The following is a 23490-nucleotide window of genomic DNA, read 5'->3' on the forward strand; positions in this document are numbered from 1 at the left end:
GAATGGAGGCAGCTGTCTTCAGAATTGTTTGTCTTTGTGTCGTTACTGCATTGTTATTAAAAGTGCTCATTCATTTACTAATCCTTAAATCAGTGATTTCTTTGGGAAACTCCAAGCGTATGTAAATATTTAGAAACACTTTTACATTTTTGCCACTGTTTCCATCCACCTTCTTTAGTATTGCATATAATATCACTCCATACTCGTTATAAACTGGGAATGAAGTTAGGGTTATTTAGGGAGATTTTCTTAAAAAAATCAAAGCTGGTTTTGTCTTAGTCGCATTCAGTCCTACCCAGACTGTGTGTGTGTGTGTGTGTGTGTGTGTGTGAGTTCTTTTGTTTTATGTTCTTCCTTTTGGTGATGTCTTGTGGCTATTCAGTTTCATGGTAAAAGTTGGTGAGAGGCAATAAACTTAATTCCTTTTACATTTGATTGTTTTTGAAAAATGTGTTGAATTTCTTGGCCCACACTGAAAAGTGGATATGAACTGCACGTGCCTGTTAAAATTGAAATAGAGGATGGGAGGCAAAGGCAGGAAAAATGTGGTGATAAGACTATGGTTTCCAAAAAACTCTGAACAAGTTGGAATTTGTTAAGTCCTAACCTGAATTTTTAAATTCTACACCTTCTGTTATCTAAATGTAGAGAAGCAGTCATATTTTCCTCTAACTTTTCTTCTTTTTTATTGTCACCATACTCCCTACCATTGCAAATTGTCAAGAGAAGTAGAAAGAAAAAAGAGACACCCGAGGCTAATTATTCCTAAAATTACAGTTAATGATTTGGAAGCCGTTGCAATTTTATTAACTTATGCACTAAATAATGAGTGTTTTCAGTTTTTTGTTCAACTCTGAATTTTGCCGGCTCTGTGCTAGGCTCTGGCAGACTCCATGGGAAACCCAAGCACGATCCCTCGTCTGAAGACAGTCGCGATTTCACGGAGGACACAGATAACAGACATGCATGCCAACCAGGATGGACAATCTGGAACATCACAGGAGCACTAACAAATATGCAGTAGTACAACGGAGATGTTGGTGGAGGAAGGCCCCTTGGAGGAAAGCGATGCGGAAGCTGACAATTGAAGAATGAGTGGGATTTAACTGGGGGGAGAGGTACAGCCCACAGACCCTGGTAACAAGGGACCCGTGTGCCGCTGTCCAAAGGCAATGGAAATGATGTGACACACTTCCGAAGCGAAATAGGCCATCCGATGTTAACATGGCTTGTGAGTCAGCTTCCGTGGTTGGGATTCCATTCATCCGAGGGCAGCAGGGAACCACTGAGGGTTTTCAGCCAAAGGTTACACAGGATTCTTCAGCCAGTAAGTCCCTCTGCTTCTCCAATTCTAGGCCTTGACATTTAAAGCGACAGGTCCTGAAAATATGACGCGAAAGCCGGTGAATGAAGGAGCCCACGCCTAGTCCCAGAGGGATCTTCCATATGGATTCTCAACTGGCAGAGCGGGGAAATGGCTCAACACAGACTTGTAAGCGGATGGGCTGGGAACAAGCCTTACCAGGTGTCTGTAGGTAAGTCGCTTTGACTCCACACCCCAGTGTCTCCATTTACGAAATGGGGTGTTAATACTGGCCTTAATTCATAACGTTGTAGGACTCACAAGTCATGCTGTGATTCGCACAATCCAAGGGGTTTCATTCACATCAGAGTCTGTATGACTCAGTCGTAAGGGTAAGGCGGGGTAGTAACTGTAATGGGCTTAGAACAGAGCCTGGCGCACAGCAAGTGCTATGTAAGTGCTGGCTGTTGTTACTACCAGCGGTCTGGGCCTTGATCCACGCATCGCTTCTGACCTTCCTTTTTTCCCTCTCTTGTATAAGCGAGGTCACAGCCTCAGGCCCAGCCCTCACACTCACGGAGCCGGGAGCAAGATTTCCAAGAGAGACCTCAGCCTTGTCACCACCCTGTCCTCACTGGAGCCCTGTGGGCACACCTGTTGTCAAGCTGCCCACCCGTCCAACCTGAGTCCCACCCACAGCACTCCAATCCTCGAGAACACATACATTTTCCTACCCCTGCAGCTGGGAAGTATATACACCTCTAGGGCAGCTTGCCTTTGGAAGGAAAGGCTCTTAGAAAGTGAGTCAGATAGGCCTGGCAGGAGGTGGGAAGCTGTTAGGGATTTAAGAGGCCTGTGTCTCAAGACAGTGGTTTAAAAGAAAGAACTAGGTTCTCAGTAGGTACAGCAGTGCGTCCCAGGGCTCCATGGACTCCGTGCTCTGTGGGGTGGGACACGGCTGCTGAGGGATGGAATGGGGCACTCCAGTGTCTGGGCTCCAGAGGAGGAGCCCTGGTTCCCAGGTCTACAAGTGCCTTGAGTAGTCATCTTTAGGAATCTATCCCTCCTAATTCCCTCTAGGCCCTTGGACCCTGCCAGCCTCAAAACAGAAGACAGAGACAAATTTCAATGTTATCACTACGATAAGCAGTGAAGCAGAAGGTGTCCACTGCAGGGACTATTCCCATCACCAGAAGTCTATCCCTCTTTCCCTCAGCTAAGGCCCCTTTGGGTGCTGTTATAGCTCTATGTCACCACATACATAGAGGCAGGAAAAAGTTTGTGAAGAACACAGTTTAGAAGGAAGATACTGTGTTTTTCATAAACCCCTTCCTGCATGGAAAACCATTTCCCAAGCTGCACTGTAAGATCTCCATCTCAGAGGCCATGTCTATTCCAGCTCATTTCAGCAGAGGTTGACACAGCATCTGGCTCGTGGCACAGACCCACCACCACATCCATAACAGAATTCAACCAGGGCCAATTAGAGGCATACAGAAGGACAACCATGCCATTTTAATCTGAGCTGGAAGGAACATGGCCTCTCTTTTCCTAAGAAGCAAAATCAAAGTCTAAATCAAATTAACATGCTAAGGCTTTGGATACATCCCTCTGAAAACAGTGTGGACTTCGGGTGTTTGGGGGTCCAGCCAAACAACAATTGGTGCAGTGAGAATTAGCAAATAGTAAGGTTTTAGATGTCTGAAGAAAATCATCCCATTTTTATTTTCCCTCCAATTCACTAAGCATTTGAGATTCTTCAATTATTCAGTCCCTCTTCTATGTTCGGGGTTACGTAGAATAAAAGACAGGGAATTGGAAATTCATCAAGCAGAAAATGTAATTAAAATGTGTTTGTCACAATGGAGGTATGCACAAGTTAATAATAGAAGCAGAGAGAGAAAAATATTGAAGTCAGAGCCTTGAACTATAAATAGATGGAATAATGGGGTGCCTAGGTGGCTCAGTCGATTAAGCGTCCAACTCCGGCTCGTGATCTCGCGGTTCGTGAGTTCGGGCCCCGCGTTGGACTCTGTACTGACAGCTCAGAGCCTGGAGCCCATTTCGGATTCTGTGTCTCCCTCTCTCTCTGTCTCTCCCCTACTCGCTCTCTCTCTCTCTCTCTCTCTCTCTCTCAAAAATAAAAAAATAACAGTAAAAAATAGATGGAATAAGAAAGAATGAATTTTCTTTCATACATTTGGCATTACTTACAGAAAGTCTGCTTATTTGGATTGTAAGACCATGGTCAAAGCCACGTAGCCAAAACAAGGCTTTCTCTGGTGTCAATGTATGTCCAAAATACAAGCAACCCTAAAGAGATTCACGAAGCCCCCTCTTATTTCTCAAAACCAAGAATGAGATGAAACCATCTAAGAGATAAATTTTCTCCCATCCAATGAAAACTCCTCTCATGGCACTCAAATTTAGGATGGAAAAAGCCTTGTAATTTCAATATAACACACCCACATAAATGACCCTTTTAGCAAAGATTGCAATGTTCTCTTTGCTACGTGCTTAGCTTCCTGTTTCCCCTTTTTCTTACTTAAAGGATGAGGTCTCGAGAAAATGTGCCTTGCTCACATGGCCTTTGCTGTTCTGTGTTCCTGCTTCAGCAAGAAGTTCAAGAAGTAATTTGCATACTGCATGCATAATCTACTTCTGGGAAACAAGTTCTTGATGTTTCCTTTAAAACTCTGTCTCTTTTGCCTTCTTGGTTATTCGTCCTGATGCATCAGAAACCTGAATCAGAATTATCAAAGTGACAGCCTAGAATATAGGTACTAGGAATACACTTTGTTCTGCATTTCCCACTTAATTTTTTCCTCTTTTGCGGGTGAAACTCCAATGTGAGTGATTTGCAATTCTGGTTGTGCCTCTGCGGTTTCCCTCCATTCTCTAAGGGTCCTTACAGGTGTCTCAAAATACACTTGAACAAAATTCTTCATCTCTTCAAAACCTGGCAAGGGAATACCATATGGCACTTTAGGGGAAATGATGCCACACACACACACACAAAGCACAAATAAAAATTAAATTTAAAAAATAGTGTATTCGACATCTGGTCAGTTTGATAAACACTTTTCATCCTGTAGATTTCAAAATGCAGAAAACATTTTAGAATAAAAGAATAGATACAATTGGCATTCAGTGTAAAGTCATCTTCAGATCAGTGTGCCAGCTTGTATATCTGTGAATATAAAGAATCCACTCTATCTTCAGAGTTCAGGAAGTATGAATTGGATGTAAAAATTCTGACCACTCCCAGGGTACCTGGGTGACTCAGTCGGCTAAGCACTGAACTCTTAATTTGGGTTCAGGTCATGATCTCATGGTTTGTGAGATCGAGCCCTGCCTCTGGCTCCACACTGACAGTGCAGAGCTTGGTTGGGATTCTCTCTCTCTGCTTCTCTCTCTGCCTCTCCTCCGTTCTCTCCACCCCCCCTCCATCACAATAAATAATAAACTTAAAAAAACGATTCTGACCACCCCCCGTATCACATAGTGAGACAGTGAGCATCTTTTTATCTTATATAGTTCTCCGTGTTTGTTAGTGAAAAACACTGCCTCATGGCCAAATTATCCTCATTGCCAGTCAACACTGAACGAGCACCCATGGGTGCAGAGTCCCACACGAGGTACGGACAAGCTGTTGCCACATGCAGCTGTCCTAATGTTTGTATGAGGCAAATCTTATTCCCAGAATTTCTCTGGCAAAACAAAAGCATTTGCCCAACCAAAAGTATTCAGTATTAATTCAGAAGAATTCTACTAGTTACAACACCTGGATTAGTCCTGGAAAGACGACTGTACAGCTTACCTTAGCATAACTAGTGCTCAGCTATTTCTAATTTTCAGATGGAGGCAGTTAAGTTTCCCAAAGCACATGTATTTCACATTCACCATTTGATACCTGTGCACTTGGCACGGTGAGGGGACGTGAAATACGGATGCTTTGGTGCCCGCGTGTGTTCAAGACGGGAGGCGGGAGAGCGCGTAGTTCACAATGGCTGTGTTCTGCTTTGTTCTAATTATTTCAGTTGCCCTTACACATCAACTCCTTGAAGAAGTATTATTACTGTTTGTCATTGTTTTCTTTTGTTTCAGAAGTGAGGAAAATAAAGTTAGGAAGGCTAAGTCATCTGTCCAAGATTGCAAGGTGTGGGGGGACATCTGGGTGGCTCAGGCGGTTGAGTGTCTGACTTCGGCTCAGGTCATGATCTTGCGGTTCGTGGGCTCCAGCCCCGCGTCGGGCCCTGTGCTGACAGCTCAGAGGCTGGAGCCTGCTACGGATTCTGTGTCTCCCTCTCTCTGGCCCTCCCCCACTCGTGCTCTGTGTGTGTGTCTCTCTCTCAACAATAAATATTAAAAAAATTAAATGTTAATAAAAAAGATTGCAAGGCGTAGGTGTAGCCAAGATATGGAATTAGGCTGACTCCAGATCCCACAAATAAAGTAGAAGTGAAAATGTGTCTAATGCTACTCATTTTGCTCTGGTCAAGGAAAGGAAGAAATCTCTGGCACCTTCTGTATTGCAGATGCATATATTATTATTTTTTTAATATTAAATTTATTGTCAAATTGGCTTCCATACAACACCCAGTGCTCATCCCAACAGGTGTCCTCCTCAATGCCCATCACCCACTTTCCCCTCCCTCCCACCCCCCATCGACCCTCAGTTTATTCTCAGTTTTTAAGAGTCTCTTATGGTTTGGCTCCCTCCCTCTCTCTTTTTTTTTTTCCCTTCCCCTCCCCCATGGTCTTCTGTTGAGTTTCTCAGGATCCACATAAAAGTGAAAACATATGGTATCTGTCTTTCTCTGACTTATTTCACTTAGCATAATACCCTCCAGTTCCATCCACGTTGCCACAAATGGCCAAATTTCATTCTTTCTCATTGCCACATAGTATTCCATTGTATATATAAACCACAATTTCTTTATCCATTCATCAGTTGATGGACATTTAGGCTCTTTCCGTAATTTGGCTATTGTTGAAAGTGCTGCTATAAACTGGGGTACAAGTGCCCCTATGCATCAGCACTCCTGTATCCCTTGGGTAAATTCTAGAAATGCTATTGCTGGGTCATAGGGCAGATCTATTTTTAATTTTTTGAGGAACCGCCACACTGTTTTCCAGAGCGGCTGCACCAGTTTGCATTCCCACCAACAGTGCAAGAGGGTTCCCGTTTCTCCACATCCTCGCCAGTATCTATAGTCTCCTGATTTGTTCATTTTAGCCACTCTGACTGGCGTGAGGTGATATCTGAGTGTGGTTTTGATTTGTATTTCCCTGATGAGGAGCGACGTTGAGCATCTTTCCATGTGCCTGTTGGCCATCTGGATGTCTTCTTTAGAGAAGTGTCTATTCATGTTTTCTGCCCATTTCTTCACTGGATTATTTGTTTTTCAGGTGTGGAGTTTGGTGAGTTATTTATAGATTTTAGATACTAGCCCTTTATCTGGTATGTCATTTGCAAATATCTTTTCCCATTCCATCGGTTGCCTTTTAGTTTTGTTGATTGTTTCCTTTGCAGTGCAGAAGCTTTTTATCTTCATGAAGTCCCAATAGTTCATTTTTGCTTTTAATTCCCTTGCCTTTGGAGATGTGTGAAGAAATTGCCGTGGCTGAAGTCAGAGAGGTTTCTTCCTGCTTTCTTCTCTAGGGTTTTGATGGTTTCCTGTCTCACATTCAGGTCCTTTATCCATTTGAGTTTATTTTTGTGAATGTTATAAGAAGTGGTCTAGTTTCATTCTTCTGCATGTGGCTGTCCAGTTCTCCCAGCACCATTTGTTTTTTTTTTTTTCCAGTGGATAGTCTTTCCTGCTTTGTCAAAGATTAGTTGGCCATACTTTTGTGGGTCCAGTTCTGGAGTCTCTATTCTATTCCATTGGTCTATGTGTCTGTTTTTGTGCCAATAACATTCTGTCTTGATGATTACAGCTTTGTAGTAGAGGCTAAAGTCTGGGATTGTGATGCCTCCTGCTTTGGTTTTCTTCAATACTACTTTGGCTATTGGGGTCTTTTGTGGTTCCATACAAATTTTAGGATTGCTTGTTCTAGCTTCGAGAAGAATGCTGGTGCAATTTTGACTGGGGATTGCCAGATGCATATATTATTACTAAATACATACTATGCACCGTGCTAATTGTAAAGGTGGGTGCATGTCCATTACTGCCCTCAAGGAGCATTCACAGGTGAGAGACACATAAACAGATATGACCTCCAGTGAAAAAGCTGGCTAATGTTCATGGAGTCTCTTGCTCAATCCAGGAATTTGTCCTTGGATTCCCCTGACCAGCCTCCAACCCTCTTTTCCTCTAGTTGCTTCTCAAAAACAGAACAGAGATCAGTCAGGAGTAGTCTTCCTGTGAATCATGCGTTTGGTCTTGACTTTATTTTGCAAGCTCAGACAAATTCCTCAACCTTCTCCATCCAGTGCTCTCATGTATAAAGCAGAAATAATCACACTGACCCAGCCTCCCGGGGCTGAGGTGCAAATCGAGTTAGCTAATATTTGCAGATTGTTTTGGAACTGTTAAAGACTAGGGGTTTTTAAGACTGCACCGTGGTGCAATAAAAAGACATAAAACCAGAAAGCAGAACGAACCATTCTTTGGAGCCCTTGCATAAATGGTTGGAGCCAAAGAGATAAAAACACAATTATAATGAAGAGAGTGAAGTCTGAGCTAGGGCGGGAAATTACATCATCACTTCTGGAGTGAGTGAGAAGCCACTTTGGTGGCGTTAATCCAAAGGAAGAGAGGGACACATACAGGAGAAAGGCAGGCTCTCGAGGAGGAAGGAGCCTGCTGAGCCCAGCACTAATGACTGATTTAATGCCTCATGTATTCAGCAAACACTCTCCTGCTGCAACACAGTCCAAATCCTCATCATTTCTCTTCTGGCAATGCTGCCCAAGCTCCTTCCTAAATGTGGAATTGCCTAGCTCTCTGACTCTGTCTCTGTCTCTCTGATTCTCTGTCTTTCCCCCATAGTCCTGTATACAGAAGCAGGAGAGCCAGAGCTAACTGGAAAAATTGGATATGTTGCTTAGGCTTCTTTAGCTGGCTATTCACAAATAAAATAATCCAAGTGTTTTGGGTATGGCATCCAAGGCACTCAAGACAGGCCAGAATCCCGCTCCACCCATGTGCTCCAGCCTTCTGTGTTCCTCTCCATGCACCTCTGGCAATGTCAGGCATGGTGTGTGTCATGGTGTGTCCCTTCCAGAATGGCCCTCTTCTCTGTCTAGCCACTTTCCACTTGGACCAGATGTGTGTCTGTCTAACGCCCCCACACTGCATCTTCAGAGGCGCCCCCATCTCCTCAACGACAGCACTGTCTTTCACACTCTCTAGTTCCCTGTGGCAGTTGTCGTACAACTTAACTCGGGAAGTTAGTTTCTCAGAGAAAAGATCATGCCTCCCTGCGTTTTGTGTTCCTACCACATGTCACTTAGCAGAGGCTTCCAGTAAATGTGTGAGAGCAGAGAAGAAGACAAGAGGAAATCGGGAGGATGGAAAGAAAGGCATTTGAATGGGATGGAAGAGAGGACAGTTTCTGACCTAATAATCTTATGATCTACTGTGGGAGAAATTTTTAAAAAAGAAAAGAGAAAATATTTACCACTACTATTATATTATTTAATATCCCCTTGGGCCTCAGGGCACCGGGTGGCTCAGTTGTTAAGCGTCCAACTCTTGGTTTCAGCTCTGGTCATGATCTTAAGGCTGTGGGGATTTGAGCCCCGTATCAGGCTCTGCACTGGCAACACAGAGCCTGTTTGGGATTCTCTCTCTCTCCCTCTCTCTCTCCCCCCACCCCCAACTTGTGCTGTCCCTGTCTCTCTCAAAATAGATAAATAAAATTAAAAAAATATTCCCTCAAGCCTCTGAGAATAGTTGATTGTTAAACCCTTTTGCGTGTGAGTAAAATGAGGCTCAAAGAGTTAACTCATCCATGCTCACACAGCTAATAAAGGACAAAGCTCATAAGCGACAAAGCCCACTGTTGTCTGCAGGCAGTCTGAGTGCTAATAGAGGTGAGAGCTCACTACCTCAGGAGGGACAATCTCCCTGAAGGCAGCAGAGGACTTTTCCAAAGGAGACACCGCTTTATCTGGATCTTGTAAAGGAAACGTGATCTCACTATGCACAGAGAAGAAAGACCATTCTGGGCAGACAGATACACCCAAAGGCACAGGGACAGGAGGGCGAATGGTATAATCAGACAGAGGAGGAGTAAGTAAAGAGTCCTGGCCAACTGACTTGGAACATTCAGAGTGGGAGGCAGTGAGAGATCCGGTTGGAGAGAGGATGTAGGGAATGCTTTTGGAAGAGCCACTTTTCCGTGCTCAGAGGTTAGGGCTGTTACAAAGGGGAGTCATAAATCAAAGATGTCTCTGGAAGGTCAGAAAGCAAATTGCCACATTTTTAAAACCCCAGGATGACGACAGAGTGTGGGGTTTGTGAAATTAGGGTAGCTGTCTGACCTAAACTTCAGAAGAAGTAAACTTGACTTCAAATGAGCATGAGAGCAGTGCAGTGATCAAATTCCCTGCGTCACTGTGAGCAAAATGCAGCAGAACAAGATTGCGGAGACCAAGGAAAACATGCCAGACCTGGACAATCAAAACTGGAACACCACTACTTCAAAACTGGCTGAAACACATTAAGAAATGCATACAAGGCATGATGGGAAATGTACATCAGAATTGATAAAACCACCGAAATTAGGTGACAGAACTCACAAGAGAATTATAAACAACAGGACTGATTGTAGAAAATAGAGTCAATCATGTGGACAGGATGCAAATAGACATAATAAATACTACCTGACCAAATAGAGAGTGTCATAATGGAAATAGAGAAGCCTAAGCTGAGAGTCAAGGATGCATGCCGGGCATCCGGGCCGCCCGGCTCTGCCTGTTTGCCCAGAAAGAGACACCTCACGGGGCCTCCCAGGCTCTGGGGAACTTGCACTCCACCCTTGGGATGGGGAGGGCAAGGGCTTCTCTTGTGGTTGGAAGGAAAGAATGAGGTGGCTGCAGATCGGGGGTTCATGGGGCACGATGGGCAGCTGATGGGGGCCCTCCAGATGGAAACAGCGTGCTGGCAGGGCCCAGCAGGTGCAATGTGACTAGGGGCAGTCGTGGCAACAGCCACGGTGGGCGACTGCCGAGAGGAAGCATGCCAGAGGGAGGAGGCTTGCTCCCACGCCCCTTCTTCCAGCATGTCCGGGCAAGTGACTGATTAGCTAAATAAGGGAGGACACTCAGAAGCTGGGAAACCAAAGGTGGATTCTCAGGGAACAGAAGGGATCGTTAGATGACTGCGATGTTTCTCTTCACCTGTGGGTGAAACACAAGCATGCCATTCACGTTTGAAGGATATTTATTTATTTATTCATTCCTTCATTCATCCATTCATCTGTTCATTATTAATTAAAGTTTTATTTATTTATTTAGAGAGAGAGAGAGAGAAAGCAAGCAAGCAGGGGGAGGGCAGAGACAGAGGGAGAGAGAGTCCCAAGAAGGATCCATGCTGTCCACACAGAGCCCAACAGAGGGCTTGAGCCCACAAACTGTGAGATCATGACTGGAGCCAAAACCAAGAGGCAGATGCTTAGCTGACTGAGCCACCAGGCATCCCTAGAGAGACAGATTTTAGGAATTGGCTCGTGCAACCATGGAGGACTGGCGAATCCAAAGCCTGCAGGGTGGGCTGGCAGCCTGAGAGCCAGGACTGTTTCCTATTCCTCCTCTGTCTGTTATATACCACTACAACCTCCTGTCCTTGTGCCTTTGGATATGCATGTGTCTGCCTGGAATGCCTTCTCGTTCTCCTCTGTGTGTAGTGAATATATGTTGAGAGAGAGAGAGAGAGGAGGAGAGAGAGACAGAGGTGTGGAGGGGCAGAAGGAGAGAGAGAGAGAGAGAGAGAGAATCCCAAGCAGGCTCCCTGCTGTCAGCACAGAGCTGGATGCAGGGCTTCGAACTCATGAACCATGAGATCAGGACCTAAGGCTGAGGTCAAGAGTTGGACACATTAACCGACTGAGCACCCAGGCACCCCTGTATTTATATATTTTTTTTATGACTGTGGGCTGAGTAAGGCACCTTGTAGGGAAAAGAACTTCAGGAAACTTACACATGGAAAAATGCCTTCCATTCTGTATACGTATCAGATTTTTTGAGGAAGGATGGAGAGAAGGGGGCTGAGTGGAGAGGAGCAAATGGCAGAGTAGTGCAGCAGTGGAGAAGGAGCTCCCTGCACAAGGGGGGTGCTGTGGGCTCTGCTTCAGAGCACTGGTAACTATGTCTACACCCTCAGCTTTTCTTACCTGGAAAATGAGAACATTGAGCTAAATGATTTGTTTCAGAGTAGTTACTGCACATCTCAGAAAGACAGTTAAGTCAAGCGGTGCTGGATATTTTAGGGAGATCCTCAAACCTACAGCAGGTATTGGAGACACTGATCCAGGGGTGTGTGTGTGTGTGTGTGTGTGTGTGTTTGCCTGTGTGATATTTCCTCCTTCAGAACCTGCATCTCAGCTGATGAGCCCATGTGTCCAGGGCAGAGGGGCCTTCTAATGGTCTCTATGCTTGTAAGCTGCTAGGATTTGCCAGAACCTTGTGGCTATTAGAAACCATCCTGTCTCCTCTTCTCCACTTTTGTGCACTCCCCAGCCGGCCTTCCAGGTTTCTTCTCCCGGGTTTCTGTTGCTTATGTCAGGGACCAGTGAGGTTTACCGCTCCTGTTCCAATTCTTCACATTCCTGAAGACATTCACGCCAGTGATTTACAAAGCTGTTACTCCAGAGCGATGTTTGCAGCAATAAAGAATTGTCTGGTAGGTGTGTTCTTTCTTTGCAGATTATTTACTGTTTCCCCAGGCGGCATTTCTCCTACAATCTCCACACTAAATCAGGTGCCCCAGTGCTGCTGATTCTCCCTCCTGAACACCTCTCAGAGCTGTCTCCCCACTCAGATCTCTCTCTAAAGGCATGGTGTGGGCATCGCCTTCATTCTTTCTGTCCTGGTTGACAACTGCTAAAGACTCTAACCCCCTCTCCATAGCTCATTTTGCAGCTCTACACTGCTTCCAGAGTGATTACATTTATTCCTAAGATGAAAATATCACTCTGCAAACTCTTATTTACAATATTTCAGTGATTCCGAGCTGCCTTTAGGATACACCTCCTGCCAATATATTTTAAATTCTAGATTAATAACATAGTAGCAAACAGAGGGTAAGAGCTAACTATGTGCCAGTGTTCTGAGTGGTTTTACATACATCAACTTACATCAAAACACTAGGAGAAATTTCCATTTCCCTGGTGGGGGAACTCAGGCACAGAAGTTTCAAATAATTCTCCAGGGGACGTGCAGCCAGCAAGTGGGGAGCTATCACTCAAACTCAGGTTATGATTGCAACATCTGTGCTCTTACCTACTCAACCACTTTTTTTTTTTTTTTGACAGACAGAGATAGCGCTGGGGAAGGGGCAGAGAAAGGACGAGACAGAGAATCTGAAGCAGTTCTGTGCTGCTAGCACACAGCCTGATGCAGGGCTCGAACTCACGAAACCGTGAGATCATGACCTGAGCTGAAACCAAGAGTTGGTTGCTAAATGGACTGAGCCACCCAGGCCACCCTCACACTCAACCACTTAACTTATAAGCTGAGCTCTGCGTCCTCTGCCAGTTCATGGTCCTAAACTTCAGCCATATTGATGCATTGGTGTTTTGGATACAGATTACCTATCTATCATCTATCTATCTATCTATCATCATCATCATCTATCATCTACCTACCTATATATCTATCTCTATATTTCTATATCTCTACATCTATCTATCATCTACCATCATCATCTATCATCTACCTACCTATCTATAACAATCTCTATATCTCTCTTTCTGTCTATCTATCTATTATCTTTCTTTATACCTATATCTATATGTCTCCAAATCTTGGGCCATGTCCCTTCTCCAGGAAGCTCTCCCCGACTTACAGGCAGTCTGTACATTACCCTCACAGATGCTCTCCTAGAAATCCTGTGGAGCTTCCCTGCAGCATGTATCACCTTGTGTTTACACCCAACTGACCATGCTGTTTAGTCCTTTCTTTTCAATTGTTGAATTGCATTTACTAATATTTTTGCAGAGGACATTTGCATCTATGTTCATGAGACATACTTGTCCATAGTTTTCCTTTCTTTGCAACGCCTTTGTCTGTTTTTGGCTTTAGAGCGATGCTAGACTCATTGCATAAGTTAGAAATATTCCCTTGGCTATTATCTGGAAAAGTTTGTGAAGAATTGGTACAATGTTATTCTTAAATGTTTGGTAAGATTCACTGAAATCATCCGGACCTGGTGTTTTCTTTTTAGAAGGTTATCATTATAGATTCAATTTATTTAATAGATGTAGGACTATTAATATTATCTATTTCTCCTTGTGTAAGCTTTGGTAGTTTATGACTTTCAAAGAATTTGTTCACTTCATCTAAGGTACAAAATGTGTGGGCATAGGGGCGCCTGAGTGGCTCAGCCAGTTAAGCATCCAACTCTTGATTTTGGCTCAGGTCATGATCTCATGGTTTGTGAGATCAAGCTCTGCATCAGAGCTTGGTCAGGCTCTGATGCAGGCTCTGTGCTGCAATGCATCAGGCTCTGTGCTGACAATGCAGAGCCTGCTTGGGATTCTCTCTCTCCTTCTCTCTGTTCATTTCCTACTCGCATACTCTCACTGTCTCTCAAAATAAATAAATAAACATTTTTTAAAAATTTGTGGGCACAGAGTCACTAATGGAATTTGTTACCTTTTTGATGTCTGATATTAGTAATTTGTATTTTTCTTTTTCTTCTTTTTCTTTCTGTACCCAGCAATTTATCAAAATTGCCACCTAAGTTTTCCTACCAATTTTAGCTCCAGTGTTTTCTGCTCTGGTTAAGCAAATCTGAGTTGTGACTCTCCAGATTCACTTATCGTTTTGGATTTCATGGTGGCAATTTGCCCTGAGGTCTCAGTCCCTCATGATTTTCAGTTTAAGATTCTGTTGTTGTGGGAACAGGAGTGGTAACTCACAGGTACTTTACATATTGGATCTGGAACTGGATCTCACCTTTTATTTAGGTGTTCTGTACCCCTTTTCTGGCCTGTGAATCCTTATCATTAGTGTCTTTATCTCTTCCCCATGTATACCTAGCAGGTAGTCTGGAATTGTCCACAGCTTCAGTGCCCACACAGGTCCCCATGTATCCTTGTAGGACACTTCCTATGTGTCCACTCCTAGCCTCTGTGCACTTTGCTGCTAAAAGTTCACATATGAGATTTTACTCAGACAAGCGGCCCAGAGCTACCAAAGCTGCTTTGTGTGCATGAAGAGCCACAAGTACCTTGGAGTCTATACTTTCTTAGCCAAGCAATCACCAGTGTATGATTATAAAACATCCAGCTCTCTTGCCTCAAGTCAGGACCATCTCTGTTGTAAAACTTACAATCCAGATATCCCTGAAGGATTCATCTGGGCCTTAGCCCTCACATGGAAAATGTGCCCTAATTATCTGATTCCTTTCTGTTCTCCTTCCTCATTCCCCCACCAATACCATCCCTACTGAACTTCACTATAATACTTGCACCTGAATATTTCGCTAGGGTCTGCTTTTGGGAGACCCAACCTAAGGTAAATATGTAAGTATCATGCACAATTTTTAAATAAATGGAGATATGGGTCAGGAATTATTGTTCTGCCTGTGGATGACCAATTCTTCCAGCACCATTTGTTGAAAATACAATCCTTTCTCCAATGACCTGCCTTTGCATCTTGTTGAGAATCAATTGATTGCATGTGTGGGTCTATTTCTGGGCACTTTATTATGTTCCATTGATTTATGTCTCTGCTTTTGCCTATAGGTGGCTGTCTAGATTACTGTAGCTTTAGACTACATCTTGAAAGCAGGTAGTTTAAGTCTTTCAACTTTGTTTTCTTCGAAATTGTTTTTGCTATTTTTGTTTTTTAGCTTTTCAAAATAAATTTGGAATTTGCTTGTTGATTTCTCCAAAAGTCTTGTTAATATTCTCTTCAGGATTGTGTTTCATCTATAGACTAAGCTATTGGAATTGATATCTTAAGAGTATAGAGTCTTCCAATTCAACGTGGCGTGGTACATTTCTCCTTTAACGTAGCCTCCTTTCAACTCTCTCAGCACTGCTTTGTATACAAATCTTGCACATATATTAAATTATTTTCAAATGTTTTAAGTTTTGTGTATTTCTACCAGTTTTGCATTTTCATTACCAGTATCCAGAAATATAATGGATTTCTGTATATTGATTTTGTATCCTGTAATCTTAATAAACTCACTTATTAGTTCTCATATTTTAGTGCCTTACAAACCCCAAATTGGTCGTGGCATATTTCCATTTAATCTATTTCTGAATTCCACTTTCTAATATTTTTGTAAGAATACTTTGTGTTCATATTAACAGGTCATATTGATCTGTAATTTTTATTCCTTTTGATGTCTTTGGTTTTGGTATCGTGTTGGCCTCAAGAAACGAATTCAGAAATGTTTCTTCCTCTTCTATTTTTGTGGAACAGTTTGCATAAAATGGGTAATTTATCTTCAAAAGTTAGAATTTCCTAGTGAATTTCTGAGCCAGTAGTTTTCTTGTTTGGAAGGTATTCCATCTTTTTTCAAAAGTGATAGCAATATTCACGTTATCGATTTTTCATTTATTGAATTTTGCTAGTTTGTGTCTTACGAGTGAGTGGTCCACTTCATCTAAGATGTAGAATGTTTGGCATGTATCATTTGTGTTTTTTCCATGTTTCTTTCTTGCATTGGTGTTAGCCTCTTTTGGCATTTCTGATATTGGCAATATGTGACCTCTGTCATTTTCTTCTTGGGTCAACCTGGTTATATATTTTTCAGTTTTATTGAGCTTTTTAGCAAATTTTATTTTTTGTTTCATTGATTTTCTATTAGTTTTGCTCTTCTCCATTTCATTCCAATCTGCTCCCATCGTTATTGTTCCATTTCTTCTGCTTGTTTTGGGTTTAATTTGCTCTTCTTCTCCTTGGTTTTTTAAGGTGGAAATGGAGAGTATTGCTTTTCTTACCATTTAAAAAAATAACTTATTTTTAAAAAATATTTAAACATCTAATGCCATCAATCTTCTAAGCACTGCTTTAGCTACTTTCAACAAATTTGCTTTCTTAAGTTTTCACTTTGCTCAATTAAAACTATTTTCTCATTTCCCATGTGACTTCCTCTTTGACCTATGTGTTATTCTTAAGTATATTGTTTAATTTCAAAACTTAGGATTTTTTTCATCTCTCTTTCTGTTACTGATTTTAGTTTCAATCCTGTAGGGTCAGAGAACATGTCTTGTATGATTTCAAATGAAGGATAAGGGTGCCCACATGTAACTTTGGATTCCTCTTTTCTCCACTCTGTGAGTTCTGTGAGTCATGTTTAAGGAAGGTCTGCTTTTAGGCTCATGTACGCTGAGGATTATTTTGTTTTGTTTTGCTTGTTTACCCCTTTATCATCGTGTTATTATTATGAATGTCCTTCTATATCCAGTAGTAACACTTCTTCAGAAGCTTCCTTCTCCTATTAATACAGCCATTTCAGTTTTATTTTGATTAGTGTTTGCATGGTGTGCCATTTCCCATACTTTTATTTTTAAGTTGTTTTATGTAAACCAATCAACAAACAAGTGAAAAAGAAAAGGTATCCTTTTCATTTGAAAGCTTAAAGTAAACAGATAGGGCACAAACTCGGAATATCATACAATATTATTTATATTTATGTTTATAATATAAATAATATTATATGTATTTATAATATAAATTATATATACATATACATATATATATATATGCTCTCTCTTTCTCTCTCTATAGGGTGGCATAGCTTAGGTTCTATTCAAAATAACTCTCTGCTAGAGGGAGGCAAATCCTAGCATGGAACCACAATGTACTTTGAAGGTCCATTTATGATTTCTCCAATCTTTCAAATCCGAATAATAATAAAAGTAGCGATAATAACAGTAACCAAAATGGTGACGCTCATTCTTCTTAAATGTACCATGTGCTAGCAATAAGTTCTTTACCTACTTAACGCCATTTAATTTTCTTAAGAGTCCGGTGGTAAATCCTTCTATTACCCCCATCGTATGTCTTGGGGTAGGCAACATGCTAAAGGTGCTGCCCCACCCCCAAGGATTCTGTTTTTTCTGGCTACCCAATCAAACCATAAAGTAGGTACTGCTGTGAAGAAACTTAACACTTGTAGTTAGGATTGTAGTTAAGAAAGAGGGAATTTCCAGGCAGGATTAACTTAATCACAGGAGTCCCTAAAATCATGGGAGTTTCTTGGGATGCAGTAGAAGAGGAAGGTACAAAGGGAAGTCAGGAAGATTTGGAAGTCAGAAAGAGCATGAGAAGGACCAGCTGTGCATGGTTGGTTTGAAAATGGAGAAGACCATGTGAGAAAGAATATGAACGATATGGAGAAGAGAGGGACTTTCAGTTACCCCCTCTAATCTCAGGAAACAGACCTCAGTGCTCCAAGCACAAGGAATTAGATTTTGCCAGTTCCCTGAAGGAGCTTGAAAGTGGATTCTTCTCCCAATCGTGCAGGTAAGAGCTTGACCATCCTATTGTCCCTTTTATCTCATCCTTGACCCTATTATCTCACCTACAGAACTGAAATTTAACATGCGTATTGCTTTGAGCTGCCAGGTTTGTGATGATTTGCTACAAATCGATAGAAAACTAATACACAGTTAAATAGAATCTACAAAGATTGCCTAACTTGCCCAGTTTAGTCTGAATCAAAAACCTTTGCCTTCTACCACTATGCTAATGCAAAAATAAATAAATAAATAAATACCTTTTTTTGGCCATACATTTAAACTCCTTTCTCTTCTGTAAGTACCAAATTATCTTTTTTGTCATTATCACCAACCATTTATAATTCTTTGCATTCTCAGAAGCATCTAGCACCACACAAGCACATAGCTGGAGTTCAAGAAAGGAAAAGTCTCATTAAGCTGTTTGGGGTTCTTAAATCTGATGCATTTCCTATCCCCTTCAGATCTTAAGCTGAAAAAGATTTTAATGAAGCTTGCATAAATCAGAGTGGCATTATATGGTCTAATAGTTAACTAATCTTTAATTGTGCAGTACTTTGAAATTTAATGACCATTATAGAGAATTCTGTCAGGAATAAAATGAGCCAGGGAGGCTCACAATAGAAGAACAAAGTAGAAAAATGCGCATTGCTAATGCTGAAAGTGGCATTTCTGTTGCTATCTTCCTTGGGGAGATTTTGCAGTAAAATTAAAATTGGGTCTATTGTTCAACTGTTTTTGATATTTTCCTTTCCTATTGTTTGCTGACTTGAGTTGTCATGTGTTGACAGATGAAACAATAGGAACAAATCAATCAAGATTTTTCTATGTGTGAGGACAATAGGTCCAAAACACAAAGGGTAGGGAAGGAGGTGTAACCTGATTTGCTATCCTGACAAAAAGGCTTCTAAACATTAAAACAGAAAACACAAGGAAGATGTAAAACAACAGTAACAATCAATGCCAAATAGAATTAAAACATTTTACCTTGTAATATATATATATATATATATATATATATATATATATATTGCTTGAAAGTTAATAGAAACATCTCAAAATTTTAACCGGATTCATCAACCATTTGTTGAGGCCCTCCCATGAACCAAGTAGCTGTGTTTCATACATTATCTAATTTCCTTTTCAGTATAGGACAAGTAAAGCCGGGGTTTTTTCTGCCAATTTACAAATGACAAAACAAGATATTCAAAATACTCATGAAACTTTCTCAAATGCCAAAAACGTATTTGTAACATAATATGAAACGGTAGCATGAAGGCAGCTATCAACAAATATTTTCATGCCTATCATAAAAAGTCAGAATTGAAAAAATAAACTCACTAACCCAAAAGATCTCACTAACTCTTTACATGCTGAGTAGCCATATTTACCAAACTCAAAATAGGCGTATGAGAAAGAACAGTGAGAATATTTGAACCTCAGTGACCCAGAATGAACAAGGCATGCAGGCCGTTGCATAGGCATGGCTACTATAGATGGTGCAGATGAACACCTTCACAATTCAGCTTGACAAATGAAAGCAACTCATAAGGATATGGATGCTCTAATATAGAAAGTTCACTTAAAAATAAACAATATAGCCTTTAGGTTAAGAGGATGGCAATGTCCATCCTAATGAGATGTTTCCTATATACAAAGAAATATCGTTTCAATTAGGCGCAGGGTGGTCAACATAAATCCAAATGACAGAGTCCTGTTGGCATCATGTTCTCCAGTGCTGGGACAGGGGACATGCAAAAGCCCACTCACCCCAGTGGTGCCTCCCGTTATTAGGGATCCACAGGTTAAGGCTACGAGAGACACCACCCAGTAGAGCTCTGTGCTGAGTTCATACTCACCAAGCCAGAAGCTGTTGTTAACCTGACATCCTCATAGATTTGCTTTTAAGAAGAAAATGTTCTGATCAATCGAAACAAATGTTCAGGTTACTTTAGCAAAAATAGTCAACTCTTGTATAAGTTAGTTAACTGGCATCCTGACGTGCACATTCGTCTCCACTTGTGAGTCCCAGGATGTCTGATTCACTCTTGGTGAAGTGACAAAGCTGAACTGGTGGGTGGGCTCTAGCCCTGCCAATGGCCTGGTGAGCCCGGCACACATACACAAGTCGCCTGTGCCCACCCTTTCAAGAAAGCCACAATGTGCCCACTGGTGATAGATTGTTGTTCAGCAAATACCCCTCCTCTCCTTCACCAGTTGGGGCGGAGTGTATATCCCTGAACCACTGACTTTGCATTTGGCCATGACTTGCCTTGGACAATGGAATGTAAAGGGATATGACGTGGGTTAATCATGTTATGTGGTTTCATGTGTCCTCTTGTGCTGCTGTAATCCTCCGAAAGAGGCACACACTCCAGGTGGCTGCTGACTCTGCAGACTGGGCCTCAGAAGCAGAGCAAAGCTTGATCTTACCTGTACCTTGTAGACAAGTTCACCGGACCCAGATGAGATCAGCCTTGTCCCTGCTGAGCAAAGAAAGCAACATGTGATGTTGTAGGCCACTGAGATTCTGAGTATTCTGTTACACAACACAAAATTAGACAGATGATAGATAGAAAGATAGATGGAAAGGTACGATAGACAGACACATATACATTTGACTAATATACTCTGCTATTTATTGCAATTTTTATTTTGCTTTTGTATTTTCTTTGACTTGACCTATTTCCATTTAGATTACATTTCTGCCCAGATCTGACCTCCAGAATCAATGCCATTTACCAGAGTATCTATTTTTGTGCCCTGCATTTGGTTTTTGGCCTCAGACATTTCAGTATTTAGACCCTCACTTTCACCAGTGAATGAGTGTGCCCCCAGGCTTCTTGGGTCTCCTGCATTGCTTCTGATTAGAATTCTTTCCCTTATTTTCAATTTTCTGAAACAAAAACTCAAACTTGCATCCTGGCTTGTCCTGCTCTGGCTCCCCCACGACACGACTGGCAAAGGGGAGGCTTTGGGTTCTGAGAATCCGTGGATGGGCGTTTAGCAAGGTCAGGCCAACCTGTGATACCCAAGGCAGCAACCAGCCACCTCATCTTCTAGGTGCAGACTATGATACTGCTAGGAAAGGGAGAAGCAACAGAAACTTGGGGTCTCCCAAGCCCTAACATCTTAACAGGGAAACGTGAGGCAGAGAGTACAGCTGGGATTTACTGTGTCTCCTTTAGCCCCCAAAGTCAGCTTCCATGGCGTGACCAGCTCAACCTCTATAAAAGACTCAATTTAGGGAAAGTAGAACAAACTCTCCCCCTACCTGCCTCTATTCTCAAGCCCGCAATTGTTACTCAACACATCCGCCAACAGCCATTCCGAATTTCCTCAGTCAGCACCTCAGCTGTTGGGTCGTGTAGTTAGTGGGGGGACCCTGAGTCTGGTTCGCTGAGGCTTCTGTTACCATCCCGGGGGGGCCATGGTTGCCAGAGTTGCCCATTTATGTTTGTCCTCAACAAGGACAGAATGGGAGCTACTCCTACAGGCTTCCTGGTTCCAGACACGCTCCTTTCTATCCCCGTAGGTAAGCAACAACGCTAGAGAATCAAGGTCATCGGGGTCACTGACCCCTACCAATAGAGTAACACCAACTTGGTCTGCTGGACCTTCTGCACACCCAAAATGTCAGGATGGGATTGGCAGTTTTCAGTTCGGTGGTTCTCTTACATGGTGGCCCTAGGAGACGCAACCTCTTCTTGAGACAACGACCCAAGTTCCACTAGTGAAGCCCAAGTTTCAACGTTGGGAAGTACAAGTTCCACAAATGAGATATTGGTGGTTTGTGGAGAGGGAACAATCTACTTTGACCTCTTGGAATACAGATGCATGCATTCCAGCTCTTGAGGCAATGCATACAATAGATGCCACATGCATACACAGCTTCAAGGAACACGCCAGCTGAAGCTAAAGGTCATATACTTCATTTGGCCACTTCACAGAGTTTGGAGCACATTATGATCATGTGCATTGTTGTCTGTCTCCTTTGTAATAAAATGAGTTCCTGGGTCTGATACAGTGTTGAGTGGGATTCTATGCTGACAGATCCGATTTTCTTGAAATCCTCAGGTGGAGGTGTGAGGGACGCACAGTGAGAAGAAAAGCAAACCCAGATAAATTTCTTGGGTGGTGGTATCCATTCAGAAATGCTGGCATTCAGGGGCACCTGCTGGGTGGCTCAGTCAGTTAAGAGTCCCACTTCAGCTCAGGTCATGACCTCACGGTTCCTGGGTTCAAGCCCCATGTCAGGCTCTGTGCTGGCAGCTCAGAGCCTGGAGCCTGCTTCGGATTCTGTGTCTCCCTCTCTCTCTGCCCCTCACTCCACCTGTCTCTCTCAAAAAAAAAAAAAAAAAAAAAAAAGCAAGTAAAAATAAAAAAATGGAAAAGGAGAAAAACCTCCAAACCCGTTTGTGGAGCAGACCCCGGCTCAACCCATACTCTTGATTGCATGGCTTTCAGACAAGGGGCTTTGCTGCACTGTCTTTGGCAACATGGCCAGCACTCTGGTTCTTTTAGCATTTTCTCCTTGACACCGTATCTTTCCACAGGACCGAGGAGAAAGTAGGCTACCTGCCACACCTGCATAACTAAGTGTGCGTGTGGAGGCAATCTGCTGGGCATCTCCTTCTAGAGTCCTAGAAAGGGACCTTAGGCCTGGAGTTGTCATTTTCCTCGCCAGCACCTCTGCTCTCCTCCCTCTCTGGGCCTTTGCACCGATTGCCATAACCTGCTTCACAGACCTATGCTTCACAAAGCAGTATGTATTCTTGTGAATGATGCATTCTGTTCTATTCTATTGGCTCTGTTGTGTCCTAATCAATAACTGGGGACAAACGCACCAAAAAAGAAAAACAAAACAAAACAAACAAACAAACAAAGAAAACACCAAAAAAACCCACAAACAAAACAAAACAAAAAAGCACACTGAAACTTATCTTAATGTCACTTAATCAATTTTATGACCCATTCTTGAGTGTAAAAAACATAACTACAGGAAATTTGAAAATCCTTTCCTCCCCTAACATGACAGTTTGATTTTGCTTTCATTTATTGTTTTGTTTTTACATATCAACTAGCAAGTAAAAAAAAACTCAGCTTCAAGCCTCAGAGCTTCTCCATGGCCCCTGTTCTAGGACACAGCAAGGAAACTGAGGCTTCAACCAGGGAGGTGGAAGACAGCCTAGGAGCCTGGCTTGGGAATAAATTAAAATGGATGAGTTTCATATTTGTAAAACATTACACTCATTATAGGACCTTGTATTATCTCAGTATGAACAAGCAGTAAATAAGGTAACAACTGCCAAAGGCTACAAATCCCAATCCTGGCTCCTTTCTTTCTTCTTCCTTTCTTTCTTCCCACTTCCTTCTTCCTTCCTTCCTTCCTTCCTCTCTCTCTCTCTTTCTTTCTTTCTCTTCACAGCACACTGAAAGAATTCTTCCGTTCAGGTCTCTGTATTTAGACCTAATTATGGACTGACAGTTACCAACGATATACTATATACTGTATATCATATACTATATTATACTAG

Source organism: Lynx canadensis, chromosome F2 (assembly GCF_007474595.2).
Source record: "Lynx canadensis isolate LIC74 chromosome F2, mLynCan4.pri.v2, whole genome shotgun sequence".
In the NCBI taxonomy this organism is placed as follows: Eukaryota; Metazoa; Chordata; class Mammalia; order Carnivora; family Felidae; genus Lynx; species Lynx canadensis.